The sequence below is a fragment of the Mustela nivalis genome, assembly GCF_964662115.1.
Source record: "Mustela nivalis genome assembly, chromosome: 15".
In the NCBI taxonomy this organism is placed as follows: domain Eukaryota; kingdom Metazoa; phylum Chordata; class Mammalia; order Carnivora; family Mustelidae; genus Mustela; species Mustela nivalis.
In genome coordinates, this window is record NC_139034.1 from 82,054,361 (window position 1) to 82,069,516 (window position 15,156).

At 35.3% G+C, this 15,156-nt stretch overlaps 1 long non-coding RNA gene across 1 annotated transcript in view; it reads left to right on the forward strand.

Moving 5' to 3' along the window:
- Positions 1–13,720, forward strand: part of LOC309848880 — a 72,363-nt gene extending 58,643 nt beyond the window's left edge. The window contains exon 3 of the long non-coding RNA XR_014303362.1: positions 13,586–13,720. This is a non-coding gene — a long non-coding RNA (uncharacterized lncRNA). The remainder of the gene's footprint in view (positions 1–13,585) is intronic.
- Positions 13,721–15,156: the final 1,436 nt, after the last annotated feature.

Below are 15,156 nucleotides of genomic sequence, written 5' to 3' on the forward strand. Positions count from 1 at the left end.
AATCAGCCCCCTCCTAATGTGCCACCGCTGAGTTGTAAGTGGCTGTGCTTGTTGAGCACACTGGTGTGATCACAACCTCCTCTCAACACCAGCGAAGGGGGCCATGTTGCCCCCCCTGGTGGGTAAGCATTCGAACTCTTAAATCTCATTCTGAAGATCCGTGTCCTGGGGCTTTTTCTGGCACCAACTTTCTGAGATTAATTACCCCTACAGCAGAACCTGAGACAGAGATTTCGGCACAGGGAATTTCTTTTGAAGGCAATTCTAAGAAATAAGCAGGTAGGGAGTGGGAAAGTGAGAGAGTTGTGGGATGGTTGGGGGGAGGGCAGTTAATTTTTTATTTTTTTATTATCATGCACTTTGCAATTGAGGTGAACAGGAGCTTTGTCCCACTGGGAAGCTCTTGGATGACAGAATAGGGTGTACCCACAACTCAGAAGTATCCCACTGGAAGGGTGAGGGGGTGCAGAATACATGTGGCTGTTCCTACTGGTCTTTTGTTAAAGGCCACATGTTTGTTCCCTGGCCCTTCAAGCTTCAAGTTAGAGAAAGTTCTCCAGCAAAGATGAGGTGCTGGCTTCAGGAAGCCAAACCAAGTCGCACAGAGCAGTATAGACAAAAGGATCTGGGCAGACACTGACAGTGTTGACCACCTTTGCGTAAAGGACAACCTAAAAAGAAAAAGTGGCATTTTCTGAAATTATCACTTCAAAACCTTTGTCGTTGAGCATATTACCCTAAGATATACATCTGTCCTTATCTTGTTGCTGTTAAGATCTCCTTCCAGATGGACTTTCATAAGTGGTCGTCAATGAGGCTCATATACTATGTTTTCATTTTCCTTGTACCTGTTATGAAAAGAACTTTGATTTAGAAAATCTCTGCCATTTGTTGGGGATGGTGAAATAAGGTATAAATATAATTTCAAAAATAATAAAATGGCTTATTGGTAGATAGGAAGATGTTTGAGAAGGTTTATGAAGCCACATTCACAAGAAAGTGAAAATTGAGAAGACCTGTGATTTGCACAGACCGGTTTGTGCCTGATGGGCTAGAACATACATACACACATACACTCACACACACCCTCCCACAGATACACACATACATCTTCACATTCATCCTTGCATGTGCACACGCGCGTGCACACACACACACACATATACATGCACACTGGTGGAAATGTTTTTGCATATATATGAACGTATATACAATGTTTTGTGGAAAGATTACAATTTATCATTGTTGGAAAATAATTAGTTGGTTGTAATGGTGGAGGAAATTGATATTATATAATGATACACACACAAATTCCTCAGAAAGTGTTAAATATTTAGTCTAAAACTGAAAGCAACTCTGTCAAGATATATTCCTGAAAACATATTTTTTATATGTTGCTGCTGAAATAACTTCCTGTTTAGAAACTACCCAGTCCGTGGTATATCTGCTACTGCAGCTCCAAAGGCCTGAGATCCACCTCTGAGAGCCTTCCCACTCCTGCAGCACTCTCCCCAGACAGTTTGATCACCCGTTCTTTCTTTCTCAAGCTTCAAGGAGAAATCCCTGTATATGTAAAATTAGATAGATTATTTGGGGGAAATGGTAAGAATGTGTATTTCTAAAAATTTTATATCTACCTATTTACTTATACAAATCAAATGTAAATATATATAATCATTTACAAAGTGGGACTTTGCAGCAGCCCTAGAAACTTATCAGAAATAAAACATTCCTTAGGACTTAGAGATCCTGGGGCTGTGTGTGGTTGAGGAAGCAGAACTATTACTAGAATTACTGGTACTACTGTCCCAAAGACTTACATGTTTACATTAGGTACCTCTATTCCCCATCTCTAAAACTGTTCCCTAGTTACTCCTGTAAACAACATTGGGGTGCCCATGTAGGATGGTTACTAATAAGTCAATATTCACTTATAATAGCTTGAAATCATCAGTGATGTGCTTACATTTTAAAAGGGCTGAATCAAGTATGAAAAGTCATTAGGAGGGTCAAAATATAATATATGCTCATTTAAATAAACACAGAAAAAGTATGGACAAATTTAGCATGTGTTCCTGATAAAAATTCTCAGAAAACTAGGAATGGTAGAAGTGATGGAAAACATCCTCAGAACTGTTAAAGGACATTTAAAAAAGTAAGTAAAACACCAAAACCTAGAGTTAGCATCATTTCTTCCAGGACGATGACATCACCAGGACATATTCTCCTGCCCCTTCTATTAAACAGTGTGCTATTTATATTCATTATAATAAGGTACTAAAAAGAAAAAAAAGAGAGACATAAAGATTAAAAGCAAGATTATCACTTTGCTAATTAGCATCTGACATAAATATGTGTATAGAAAAATCTCAAGAAATCTGAAGGACAGAAAAAAGAAAAGAAAAAGACCTACCAGAAGTAGTAAGTTTCTTCAGCAATATAAGAGGATACCAATTCCATATACAAAATTTGGTTATATTACCATGCTGATAATGAACTACCATAAATAATGAAATTAAACCATAAAATACTATGGGATAAATTTAACAAATTTATTAAAAGATCTGTATTCTAAAAACTACCAAATACTCCTGAGAAAAAATAAATGAAACTTAATTTAATGGGTAGACATAACATATTCATGGATGGAAAAATGTTACAATGTCAGTTATCCCTAAATTGATCAATATGTTCAACACAAATGAAATGACAACCTATATTTGCCACACTAAAACTTATAGACAGTTTTGCTACAAAGTCAGACAAATCAATCAATGAACCAGAATGGAGAGTTAAAAAATATACCCATGCATTTTGGTCAAAGTTTTTTGTTTATGTTTTCATTTTCTTCCAGATTTATTGAAATATAATTGAAAAGTATAATTGTAAGATACAGGTATTTAAAGTGGGCAACATGGTGATTTGATACATGTTCAGGTTCTGAAAGAATTCCTCCTACGAAGTTGAAGTTAACACAGACATCCGCTCACTTATTTACCTAGCTTTTTTGTTTGTCTGTTTTGGTGGTGGTGAAATTATTTTTAGCAAGTATGACAGTGAAAGGCAATGAAAAAAGGATTTTTTTTCAACAAATATTGTTGGAACAGTTGAATAATTATCTGAAGAAAGGAAGCCTAATCCACCCTGCCCCCACACCCAAATATTTTGAGGTAGATCATTGAGATAAAGTCAAAAGCTGAAAGGATGAAGCGTTTAAATGTAAAAAAAAAAAAAAAATAGAATGTCGTGATAAAGCAGAGTAAGCAAAGGACACACCTGGAACTAACTATAAAAGAGAGTAAAAACCAGTTGTATTTCATTAAACCAGAAAATTATGCTCATCAAAGATTATTGATAAGAAACTGAATAGACAAACCAGAAACATTAATACATTTTTATATTTTGCATTTTCGCAAGAGATAGGAAAATAGGTGAAGTTATCCAGTCCAATCAATGAAAAAACTAATAGGGGTACCTGGCTCAGTGGGTTAAAGCCTCTGCCTTCAGCTCAGGTCATGATCCCAGGTCCTGGGATCCAGCCCCCCATCGGGCTCTCTGCTCCACAGGGAGCCTGCTTCCCCCACTCTCTGCCAGCTTCTCTGCCTACTTGTGATCTCTATCTGTCAAATAAATAAATAAAATCTTAAAAAAAAAAAGAAAAAACTAATAATACAAAACTGAACAAAATGCAATAAGAACAAACTGTTATTCAATCATACCAAGAAATACACTTATAAAAATTAAATATTATTTTCTTTACTATTTAAAAATATAGCACAATTTAATAGATCTCTTTGAAATAATGACAAAAAATGAAACATTAGACAATCTATTACTATAATCATTACATTTAAGGAAAGCTTTATTAACCATGCTTGACCAAGAGTAAGTGCTTCATAAATATTTGTTGAATATACTGAAAATAAAGATTAAATGTATTACCCTCATGAAAGTCCTGAGAATGGAATAAAACTGATATAATTTTATAACAGTTAACTACCAGGAACAAATAGTAAATAGTTTACATTAGATAGCCTTCCCTTTAAAATTTGTTATATAAAAAACAGAATGTTTACTATTGCCACTGTTGGTCTTCATTTTACCAGAAATATTTTAATATTTAAAGTTAGAGAAAATAAGAAAATATATAAGTATTGTATAAGAATTATAAGGCATAGAGACTAATTTTAAATTCCCTAAATCCAATATTCTTAGAGGAAAAAGTAAAATAAAAATATTACTTTAAGACTATCATATAAACCACTTATTTTTTCCAACTACAACCAAATAGGAAATGAAATAAACAAAGCACTGATTTGCAACAGCAAGAAAAATATAAAGAAACTGGTAATAATCCTAACAAGAAAGTTTCAAGGACAGTATCGCCAAAATCAATAAAATTTTAGTAATGGAATTTAAGAAAGATCTTATAACATCAGACACTATATTGTATTAATTAATGGCAAGACAAAATATGGTAGAACTGAAGATTCTCCTTAAGTCAAACTACTAATTCAATTTAAAACAAAACTAAAAACTGTTTTTCTTCCATAAACTTGAGAGGCTGATTTTATATAATAGTAATATGCAAAGGATGAGTTTTAAAAATAACAGTTTATAGGTGATATCGATATATACCACAATGTAAGTCATTAAAGAAGTATTATTTTGTGCACTAATAGGTTAATGGAAAATAATATAGATTCTTTGGAAGACTCACAAAAATACTGGATTTTTTATTTGATAATATTCCATTTTTGGATCAAATTAGTCAGTGGTTGATAAAGCCATCAGTCATCCACATACATTGGATTTACTAAGAAAAATCGTAATTCACTTTTAAAGACTATTTTTAATATACTCCATACATTTTAAAAATATTTAAGTTTGATAGTGATTTTTCTTTAATTTTATTTAGCTAAAATTCTCTCATTTTTTCTTTAGTTTTGAGCACAGATTCCTCTCTCACACTGAATTTTCTTCAATTCTTTACTTATTTCAGGATTTTTAATTTAAAATAATTGTTACATTATTCTGCCTGTACAGCATGTATAGGCTCCTGTCTCAGCACCCACCTATTTTCTACAAACACGGAATTTTTTGTTTTTCTTTTTAATTCTACTACTATTCTCTCTAAATATCTTAATGGCTTAGAAGGTGTCTATCCTTGTTGGATGCAGTATTGTCTGTGTTTTGCTGCACGGATTTTAACATAATATTTTTCTTAGTATTACCAAAGACGATGACGTGTAGTTTTGTTCCATTGGCTTTCCATTTGAAGCTTTAGTTTATCTTCTGTGAAATTTTTAAGGCCTTTTCTTAGCTTGATCTTTGTGAATTAAAATAAATAAATACATACATACCTGTCTTTTATTTTAAAAAAAATTGACATTTTTACTTAGAATGGCAACTGAGTGTAGGATAAACACATGCTTTCTGATCTTCTTACTATCCATTCATTCTATCTCACTGCCAAATAAAGCTGTAATTGTTAACTTTTAGGAAGGTTTCGTTGTTTTGCTTTTTAAATGTCATTTTCTCCTACAATTTACCAGGTTTTTTCATTTTGTGAATCAGGGACATGGTCAATGTAAGATTTGCCCATATGTATCAGACTAATTAAAACCAATCTTGTAAAATAGCAATAACATTCATTATCTTGTTGAAAATATCTTATTGTTTAACATACAATGAAGAATTTGAAATTCAAAGATGCAGTGTATACATGTGATCAAATTCACATCCATCTGAAAACATGTGTTTTCAGGTATGAATGATCAAGATACATTCATCTAGGTTTGCTGTATGAGAAAACCTTGTTATTTCTTCCTATGTTTACTTTTTCAATTTCTACCTAAGGTTTAAACCCTCCACTATGTCATCCTGGAATAGAATATTATTCAGACCGATTCCACAGGAATGGCATGTTGTTAATGTAGTCACCAAAAGGACAATAAAAAATCCATTTATTATTGCAGAGTAAGACTTCGTCTGAGATTTTACCACCATAATGGGAATGATTTGAGTGTGAATGTGCATGTATATGTGTGCCTACGTGGGTACATTGCTGGTGACTTACCTTAAAGAGAATCCAAAGAATTTTCAACATCAAGAAGATTAGTTATTGCATAAGTTATTGGATAAGTTTGGAACATTCCAAGGTGATGACTTTTAGCCTGGTAATGCCTAAGAGAAAGAATACAAACTTTAGTGACTTATTTGCATGGAATCTAATTCCTATAGCACAGCACACCCATTGTCTGACTTTAGACATATGATGAAATACCCTTGTGCCTCCAATTCCACATTTATGCAGTGTGGAAAATACTAGCGACAGCATGCTGCATGGCGTAATGAAGAAGGCTCTTGGTAAATGTTGTATCACTGTCCACTCACTCCCCATCCTTCACCCTTAACAGAATAGGCAAGTGTTCATTGGTTGAATACTTAGTTTCACTCATTCTTTTTACTTTATATAAATATTCAGATTCTCCCTGATGCCTAAATTTGTCAGGGAATAAAAATAAAATGTCATTAAACTGATATTTTTTTTAACCCTCTATCATTATAACCTTTTTTACAAAAACATTGGTATTTATCTGTTGTAAATCAAGCTTGTAAGTGTCACTCTCAACTGTACAATATAGGATAATGAAAGGCATTATGAGCTCTCTTCTTACACTGAGAGGGAAAGATAATTTGTTTTGCTTGAGAGCTTCGAAGACATTGAGGATGTTGAAGGACAACCCAGTCTTTCTGATCTGAAGCCACCATAGCTGTGGAGCAAGCTAACCATAAAACTTGTTTTATCTACAAATATTAAAACCTTAACATTAAGAGAGGCGAGAGAAAATTTGGAGAATAATGTAGCTCTGAATTTATACATAAAGGTCTGGAGTGGTAGAGAAGTTAAATGATTTGCCAAGGATCACCACACAGCAGAACCAGGCAGAAACTCCTACACTTGAATTACGGCCGGCCGGCCTGTCTTTCTTTCTTTCTTTCTTTCTTTCTTTCTTTCTCTCTCTCCCTCCCTCTCTCTCTCTCTCTTTCTTTTTTTCTTATTTCTTTATATATTTCTGTCTTTCTTTCTTCATTTCTTTTCTTTCTGCTGTATCACATTAAATAGTTTCCATCATTCTTCTTATGTTTTTCTGCTCTGTGCTTTGGGACATATATCAGTGCTGACGAATCTTCTCAGAGGACAGAAAAGATGAACTGTCTTAACTTTAATCTCTGGCTTAGCTATACCAGCTGAAATCATGATGAGCAGTAGAATTCTCTCTCTTTCTCTGTAAGATACATTTTATGTGATATATGCTTTATACAAAAACACAAAGTAAATGCTCAAGAAAAATGGACAGTTGCTCAATTTTGAAAGGAACAGCAAGTCATATCCTTATGTAATGACCAAATACTTCCCAAAGTTCCCCCCAATTTTTCCATGTACTGGAAGTTAGTCATATTGACTATAGCTCATACCAAAAGTGCCATTGGCAAGGATTTGGAAATCTTTGTTATATAGGGAGTGTTTTAATATTTGTTGTAATGGTATTTACACACAGCAATGCTTTTGTAGAATATTACTAGCTTTAGGCTTTCTCTAAGACTGAACAAACTCAATTCCCAAACTCCCAAAGCAATTTTTAAGCAGAAAAGGAGAAGATAGACCTGGAGCCAAATGTAGTAGTGATCCCATACTAGGTGGAAATCAGAATTGAATATGGTAGGGGTCAAACACAATTTAATAGTTGTGGCACAATATGCTGACTACTATTGCTGTGACCTGCTGGGATGGAGGGCAAGCAAGACCACGGTAGTGGAAAAGAGAATTGTCATTGCAATGTTCTCCAGACTCAGAGGAAGAAAATAACATCACAGCAATCTTAATAATAAGAAGATACAATATTTATTAATTGCTTATTACATGTCTGTTAATGAGATAAATGTTTTACATTTATATTTTATTTATTCTTTGGAAGAGGTCTATTAGTCAAAGCTGCTAATTGTTCTACTTTTGCCCAAGAAAATAATTAACAGGAAGATCTTGGACTAAAAGGCAATTATTTATATCTTCACAGTCATTAACTAATATGATATGGTGTCCTCCATATAAAGTCCTAGTCATCAGTTGCTGATCATTTAAATACAGGAGAAATAATTAAAACTATAAACAATAAAATCCATAAAGAAGTTATTATTAGCAACTGAGACGTCTACATTTGTAGACTCAAAAGTTATACAATCTGTCACAACTGAACTATTTTCTTTCACCTTGGGGTGGATCTTAGGAAACTTATTAACACATTTGTTTTATGGAAATATTCTGAGTGTGAGGAAGAAGTTCAGCTTATTATTTTCTATTTATATAACTGAGCACGAGTGTTTAAAATAATTCTATGTAAAATTACTCTGTATTTTCTGATTTTGTTAATGCGATTTTATTGCATTTTTAAAAGCTTATAAATGGTCAATTTGAAGCAATAGGAATTAAGTTGAGTATTTAACTTCTGGAAGTATATAATCTATTATGGACATGAATGCTGGTTCCACCGAGATTCTAGAAGTCTTTGTGGGACCTCACACATTGCCCCTTTATATACACATTTAAGAGTTTTCACAAATTTGGCAGATTCATACAATTAGTTTCCCTCTAAATCTTGTAACATTTCTTGTTTTATTGTGTGGTGCAGCACACACTCTTTTCACATAGAGGGCAGCTTTATCCCTCTGAATTGCAGATTCTCTGCAACTGGTACAGCCTTTCCCCAGACAGACAAAACTGAGCACAGTCCAAAACATTATAATAACATTTGTCTCCGATGTTGATGAGGGCCAACACATATTAATTTGTCATTTGCTGCATATTTATCAACCAGATTGCAGACTATTTCCAGACTGAGGCAGTTAAAAGCCTTTATTAAAAATGATGCTTTTGAAATCTAATTTATATCAGCATGCATATATTTTTATTTAATATTTTGTTTATGTCTTGCAAGCTAACAATGTTTCAAAAGTGTCAAGCGGGAATGTTAGGCTTTACAAATCTATTATTTTTTTATTAATTTGTCTGGGTGCAATGTTATTTTATATCCTCATTTTGCTCTTTTTTAAAGGAAAGTACCCGTGGTACTGGTACAGGGCTCTGGTTGTTACCATGACAATCATAATATAAGGAATTAAGCCCAAGACCTTTATAGTGGGATATTATCAGGCAAATAGGATGCACAAATGAATCAAGGTAAGCAGTCAAATAAATATTTGAACAGGGCTTTTTGTAACTACACAAGAGGGTAAGAGTAAAGTTTGTTTACATCCGTGGCTAGGCTAATATCTAGAATAATGTCATTTCCCAGGTTGTTAAAAAAGATATATGTCTATAAAGTTACATGTGAGTTGTAAAACATAGAATAGATTTCATCTTTTCGTGCACCTTAAAGTCTTTTTGCAGGAAAACAATTGTTGACACAAAAAAATACATATATATATATAACATATTAAAAATTCAGAGATGCATGTTTGACTTTTTTTTAACAAACTAAGTTAAAGCATTTTTACAGGCTGTCCAACCATGTAAACCAAGTACTTTTATTATGACATGAATAACTTTTAACACTGGTTTTTGACTCCCTTAGTATAAGTTTTTAATCCTCAGTGCTATATTTTTAGTGTAATGTTTACTGAACCCTTCAGTACTTTAAGGCACTATTCCAGATTCTATAAGGAATATAATGATTTGAGATTCAGTATTTTCCTATCATGAACTCAAAATAAAGTGAGGAAATAAGTCAAAAATAAATAGGGAGAAATAAACATTCCAAATTAGTGACACAAATAATGACCATTACAGGAATGCAGATGAATTTATCAAGCTAGAATCTGCTAGGTAAAAAAGGTGGGAAGAATAGGAAGGGTTTCCCTGTTCTTCTCAAGAACTGTGTTTGGTTCCTGATTCTGCTGCTTATTATCATTTTCTCATTGACAGAGTTCTTGTGTGTGTGTGTGTGTGTGTGTGTGTGTGTGTGTGTGTATGTTTTCCTCTAAGGTTTATTTATTTATTTAGAGAGCAACGGTGTTAGTCTGCTAAAGCATCACTGACTAGTTGGCTTCAACAACAGGGATTTATTTTCTGACAGAGCTGCTAACTAAAAGTTCAAGATCTAGGTATTAGCAGGGTTGGCTTTTTCTGAGACTTCTCCCCTTGTCTTAGATATGGCCGTTTTCTCCTCCCTCTGATATCATAAGTTCTTTTCTTTGTTTGTGTCTCTGTCCAAATTTCCTCGTCTTCTAACAACACCAGTCATATTGGACTAGAACTCCCCCCTCCCCACTGTGACCTCATTTTAACTTAATTACCTCTCTGAAGAGCCTATGTGGTCACATTCTGATTTACTGAAGGTTAGGCCATCAATATATGGATTCTGAAGGACACAATTCAGCACATTACAGAAATAAATACTCGTGTTTTGTGACTGTTATAATATTAAAAGATGGTATTGTCTGTGAAAGTACATTGTAAACTGAAAATGATTAACACAGGTTAAATGGTGCATTAGGCAGGGTCTATAAAACAAACTGCTATAACAAATAAATCTGAAAAGCTTAGACAATAAACATGTACTACAAGCTCATGAAAGTTGAGTGCAGGTGTTTGCAGTCAGGACACGGTGAACTGAAGACCCTATCATTTTCTAGGGTCTTGATGCTCTTCATTGGAATCTGTGCTCCAACTGGGAAAGGAGAGTGGGAAAGTCCTGGCAAACATGTTTCTGCGGTTGAGCTAATACAGTACTTGCCTCTTTCACCTACTTTCCATTGATGAGGACTGACGAAACAGTCCTAACAAGATTCAGGAAAGCTTAGTAATGTAGTTTAATGGTGAACTGAGAAAGGGAGAACATAAATATTCCCTATGCTGGTGAAAAATCAGTAAAATTATTTTCATAGACACAAAAAATTTAGTCAGTCTCTGCCACAAAAGTTACCAGTATGTGTATATGTGTGTATATATATATATATATATACACACATGTACATTTATATGTGTATATATATATATATATATATATATATATATATAAAATGGACTTTGAAACATAAAGAGGAATCCAATAGATGAAAATGGGACAGGAATTGCGATTCAGCTCCAGAAACTGGTATGATCGATGAGTAGAAAACACACTTTAAATGGAAGAAATCCAATGTAGATGTGAGAAGTCTGGTGCCAGGGGCCCTGAGTTTATATCTCATCATATGTTAGTTGTGAAACAATTCTTGCTAAGTTATCTAAGCATTTCCCTCCGCCATGATTTCTTCATAATAGCACCTTAGAAGTGTTATTGTATAAGACCTTATAGATATTTTTTGTGAGAATTAAAATAGAAAATATGGGGCTCTTGAGTGGCTCAGTTGGTTAAGCACTGAGTCTTAATGTCTGCTCAGGTCATGATCTTGGGATAATAGGATTGAGCCCCATGTCAGGCTCTATGCAGAGTCTGCTTGAGAGTCTCCCTCTCCTTTTGACCTTCCCCTGACTCTTTCTCTAAATCTCTCTAATTAAAAATAAATAAATAAATAAATAAATGAATATAAATAAATAAACAAATAAAATAGGAAAATAGGAAAAGAATTAAAAATATGGGTTGTGCACTTTACATATTGCCTGTTGCATTTTAAGCACCTAATTAAGTTCAATAATGGTAAGGATGCTAAATAGCATCAGTGGGCATAGATCGACCACCCGAACAATTGTATGATTTCTTTCATGTTTTCCTATTTCCAACTTAATATATGTATAAATTAAGTAAGTTGTAACAAAAACTGTAACATGAATGAAGGTGGGATAGGTAGTTTGGAATGTCTTGTTAGCAATCCAAAAAAAATTGCAGGTTTGACAATAGTCAGGTTTCCTGCTTTTGATAATTGTGGTAGTTTATTGCTCAGATGCGCTGGGGCAATTTTCAGAGCAGGTTATGCCAAATGGTTTCCCAGGGCTCGTGCTGCCATTCTGAGAGAAAACTGTCTTGGCCATACTTCCCTGACTCTTCTCACTCGGACCACTCACAAAGATTGACCGGTTAGTTCAACTCACAGAGAGAGACTGGTTCTGTCAGCGCTAGGCTAATCTGGAAATCCAGTAGCCTCACTGACAAAAATTCAAGCTCGAGATCTTGAGCTTTCCTTTACCCAAGGAAATTTCGTAGTTTCAGTATAACCACTTTTTGGCATTGGAGATAAGGTTGACCAAAAGACCTGGTAGAAAGTAACTGAACGTCAAAACCAGCACAGCAGAGTATCATTGGCCCAAGCACTTACCAGAGAAGCATTCAGGACTTCCACACCATCAAAATCAAATGTCAACACTGTGAATGATATTCAGAAGAGGAGAGGCAGCCAGAGTGGCTCTAGAGCACAGCTGGTATGTGCTTCTCAAATCCCATGCCTTCAAGTATATTACCACTGCTGTTGCGTACCAGCTGGGTTGTCTGGGTGTCACTCAACATTAGCATCTCAAACCAGATTGTTATAATTAGTTCTGAATTGTTTAGAGTCCAAACTTCAGAAAATCTGAATAAGCAAATGCTGGTATACCTAGAGGTCATATAATTTAATAAGACACTGATTATTACATATAAACATATTTGAAAACAGATCTACCTAAATTTCCTAGAATTCATATTGTCATATGCAATATTGTAATTTAGGTAGTTTCTACTTATTCAATTGAAAGCATCCAAAATGTTAACTAACTTTGGTGACTTTTGAAGATCCTAAGTGAAACTGTGAATTTTAAAATTATAGTTCTTGGGTAAGTCTTCCTGTGCTAACAAGGAAGGGAACAGTCAAATCAATTAACCCACATTGAAAAATTTAAAAGACCATAATAAAGATGTGTTTCGTTTCTCCTAGATAGAAAGTGTTAACTTTATTTTACTCACAATTAGATGTCAAAGAGGTATGTATACATTGAGTAATATTTACATTGAAAAATATCAAAAGGCAAAAAAAATACTTCAAGCACATTGAACCACATCAAATGGAGATTTTTTTTTTACATTGCATTCATCCATCATAACAGTCAAAACATATTTTTTAAGGTCTATTTTTGTCATGTGTCATGGGAAATAGTGGAAAATATATTATGAAGTTGAAGCTTATTAAGCAAAAGCTAGTAAAATTGGCAGATGGATACTTTATCCTGAATGCTGAGATAGCTTCCTTTCTGGCTCAAGGGAAACTATTTTTTAGGCCAAATAAGTGTACATGCTTCAATTGATTCATTTAGGAAAATACTTATTAAGTGGCTAGTACATGCCTGCCCTTCATCAAGGCATTAGGAATATAATAGTAAATTAAACTCCTTCGTGAAGCTTACTTACTAGTCCTGAGTGGAGATAATCACATATGTTCATAATACGTCAGGTCATGGTAAGGAAGCTTCTACCAAAACCTGTTATTTTCTTTCAAATGTACCAGGGATGTGGTTCCTTTTCATGGTTATTTCTCATCAATGCCAGGAGAGCAGAAGTTACGTATGGTCGCTCCTTCTCAAGCCTTACGTGGTGGTTTTCTCCTCTCTTCTCAGGTCATCTATGCTGCGTGTAGCCGTGACAACACATAAGGTGAATGCAAATGAAATGAGCCTCTAATGCTGTGTCCCCATGAAGAGAACAGCCAACCAGGGACCAGGAGGACACCCATCTTGAACTGATGTGTGAAAGTAAAATATACGTAAGCTTGAACCATTTCTTATTGAGTGGTCTGTTTGGCTTTTTAAAGATGTATATATTTGTTTGAGAGAGCGAGAGAGAGAGAGAGAGAGCGCGCGCTCAGGGAGAAGGCCAGAGGAAGAGGAGAGAAAGAGTCCTCGAGCAGACTCCCTGCTGAGTGTGGAGCCCAAGTGGGGTCTCAATCCCAGGACCCTGAGATCTTGACTTGAGCCAAAATAAAAAATCAGAGGTTTAACTGACTGAGCCACCCAGATACCCCTGCATGGTGTGTTTTTAACTGAAGACTAACTTAGTAACGGTTACACATGAGGAAATACAACAGCATAAAGGAAGAGAGGGGTGTCTAGATGGTTGGGGTATGGAAGAATTTAAGATTGTCAGATGAGCCCTTGTCCTAAATGACTGTGATGAGTATAGAATGCGCTCTTAAGCTATCACCCTCCACTTATCTTGGGAAGTCACTTGCTCCTCTATCACCCCCAGAATTTCTCAGGCCAGTCTTCCCTCTCTCTCCTGGTTCAGCACCCTCTTATCGCCTCTGAAAGGTGTCTTTCTCATTGGCATACACTCATGCTATCACTTCACTCACCTTAGAATTCCATCTGTGCCTTCACCCTTTTCCTCCAGGTACCTCCTTGTTACTCTCCTTTTATTTATAACAGAACTCCCAGAAAAGGCTGTCCATATTCCTTCCCCGCCTTCCTGTCCTTCTAGGGAGGCTCTCTAAACAAAAGTGTTGCCCACTGTGCAGAATCTGCCTATTTCAGGTTCACCAAAGATCATGTCTTGATTCTCACTGTGCAGGATCTGTCAAAGGCATTTGACTTGTGTCTCCTTGATACAGTTCCTTCATGTGGCTTTGAGGATGCCACACTCACCTGACATTACTTCTGTTTTTCTTCCCATTTCTTCTCTTTTGTTGTGCTGTTTCTGCTTATCTCCTATCCTTTTAATGTGGCATTGCCCAGTGTTTGGCCCTGGGGAGTCTCCTATTTCCCACATATCTCCACTCCCTTGCTTATGTTGTTCATGTCAGTAGGAGACATGCCGTCTTGGGGCTCCTAGCTGGCTTAGTCCCTAAGCATCTGTCTTCGAGTCCAGTCCTGATTCCAGGGGCCAGGGATCGAGCCCTACACTGGGATCCCTGCTCAGCAGGAAGCCTACGTTCTCCCTCTCCCACTCCCCCTGCTTGTATTCTTTCTCTCGATGTATTTCTCTCTCTGTCAAATTAAAAAAAAAAAAAAGAAAAAAGAAATATCTCAGTAATCTGAGAACATACATATATTAAAAAAAAAAAAATAGACATGCCATCTACATGCTGATCATTCCCCAACTCATACAGCCTACCCAGATCTTTCCCCTGAACTCCAGATTGGAATATCCTTGACCACTAGGAAGTCCCTGAATTTCCACAGGTCTGCTCCTC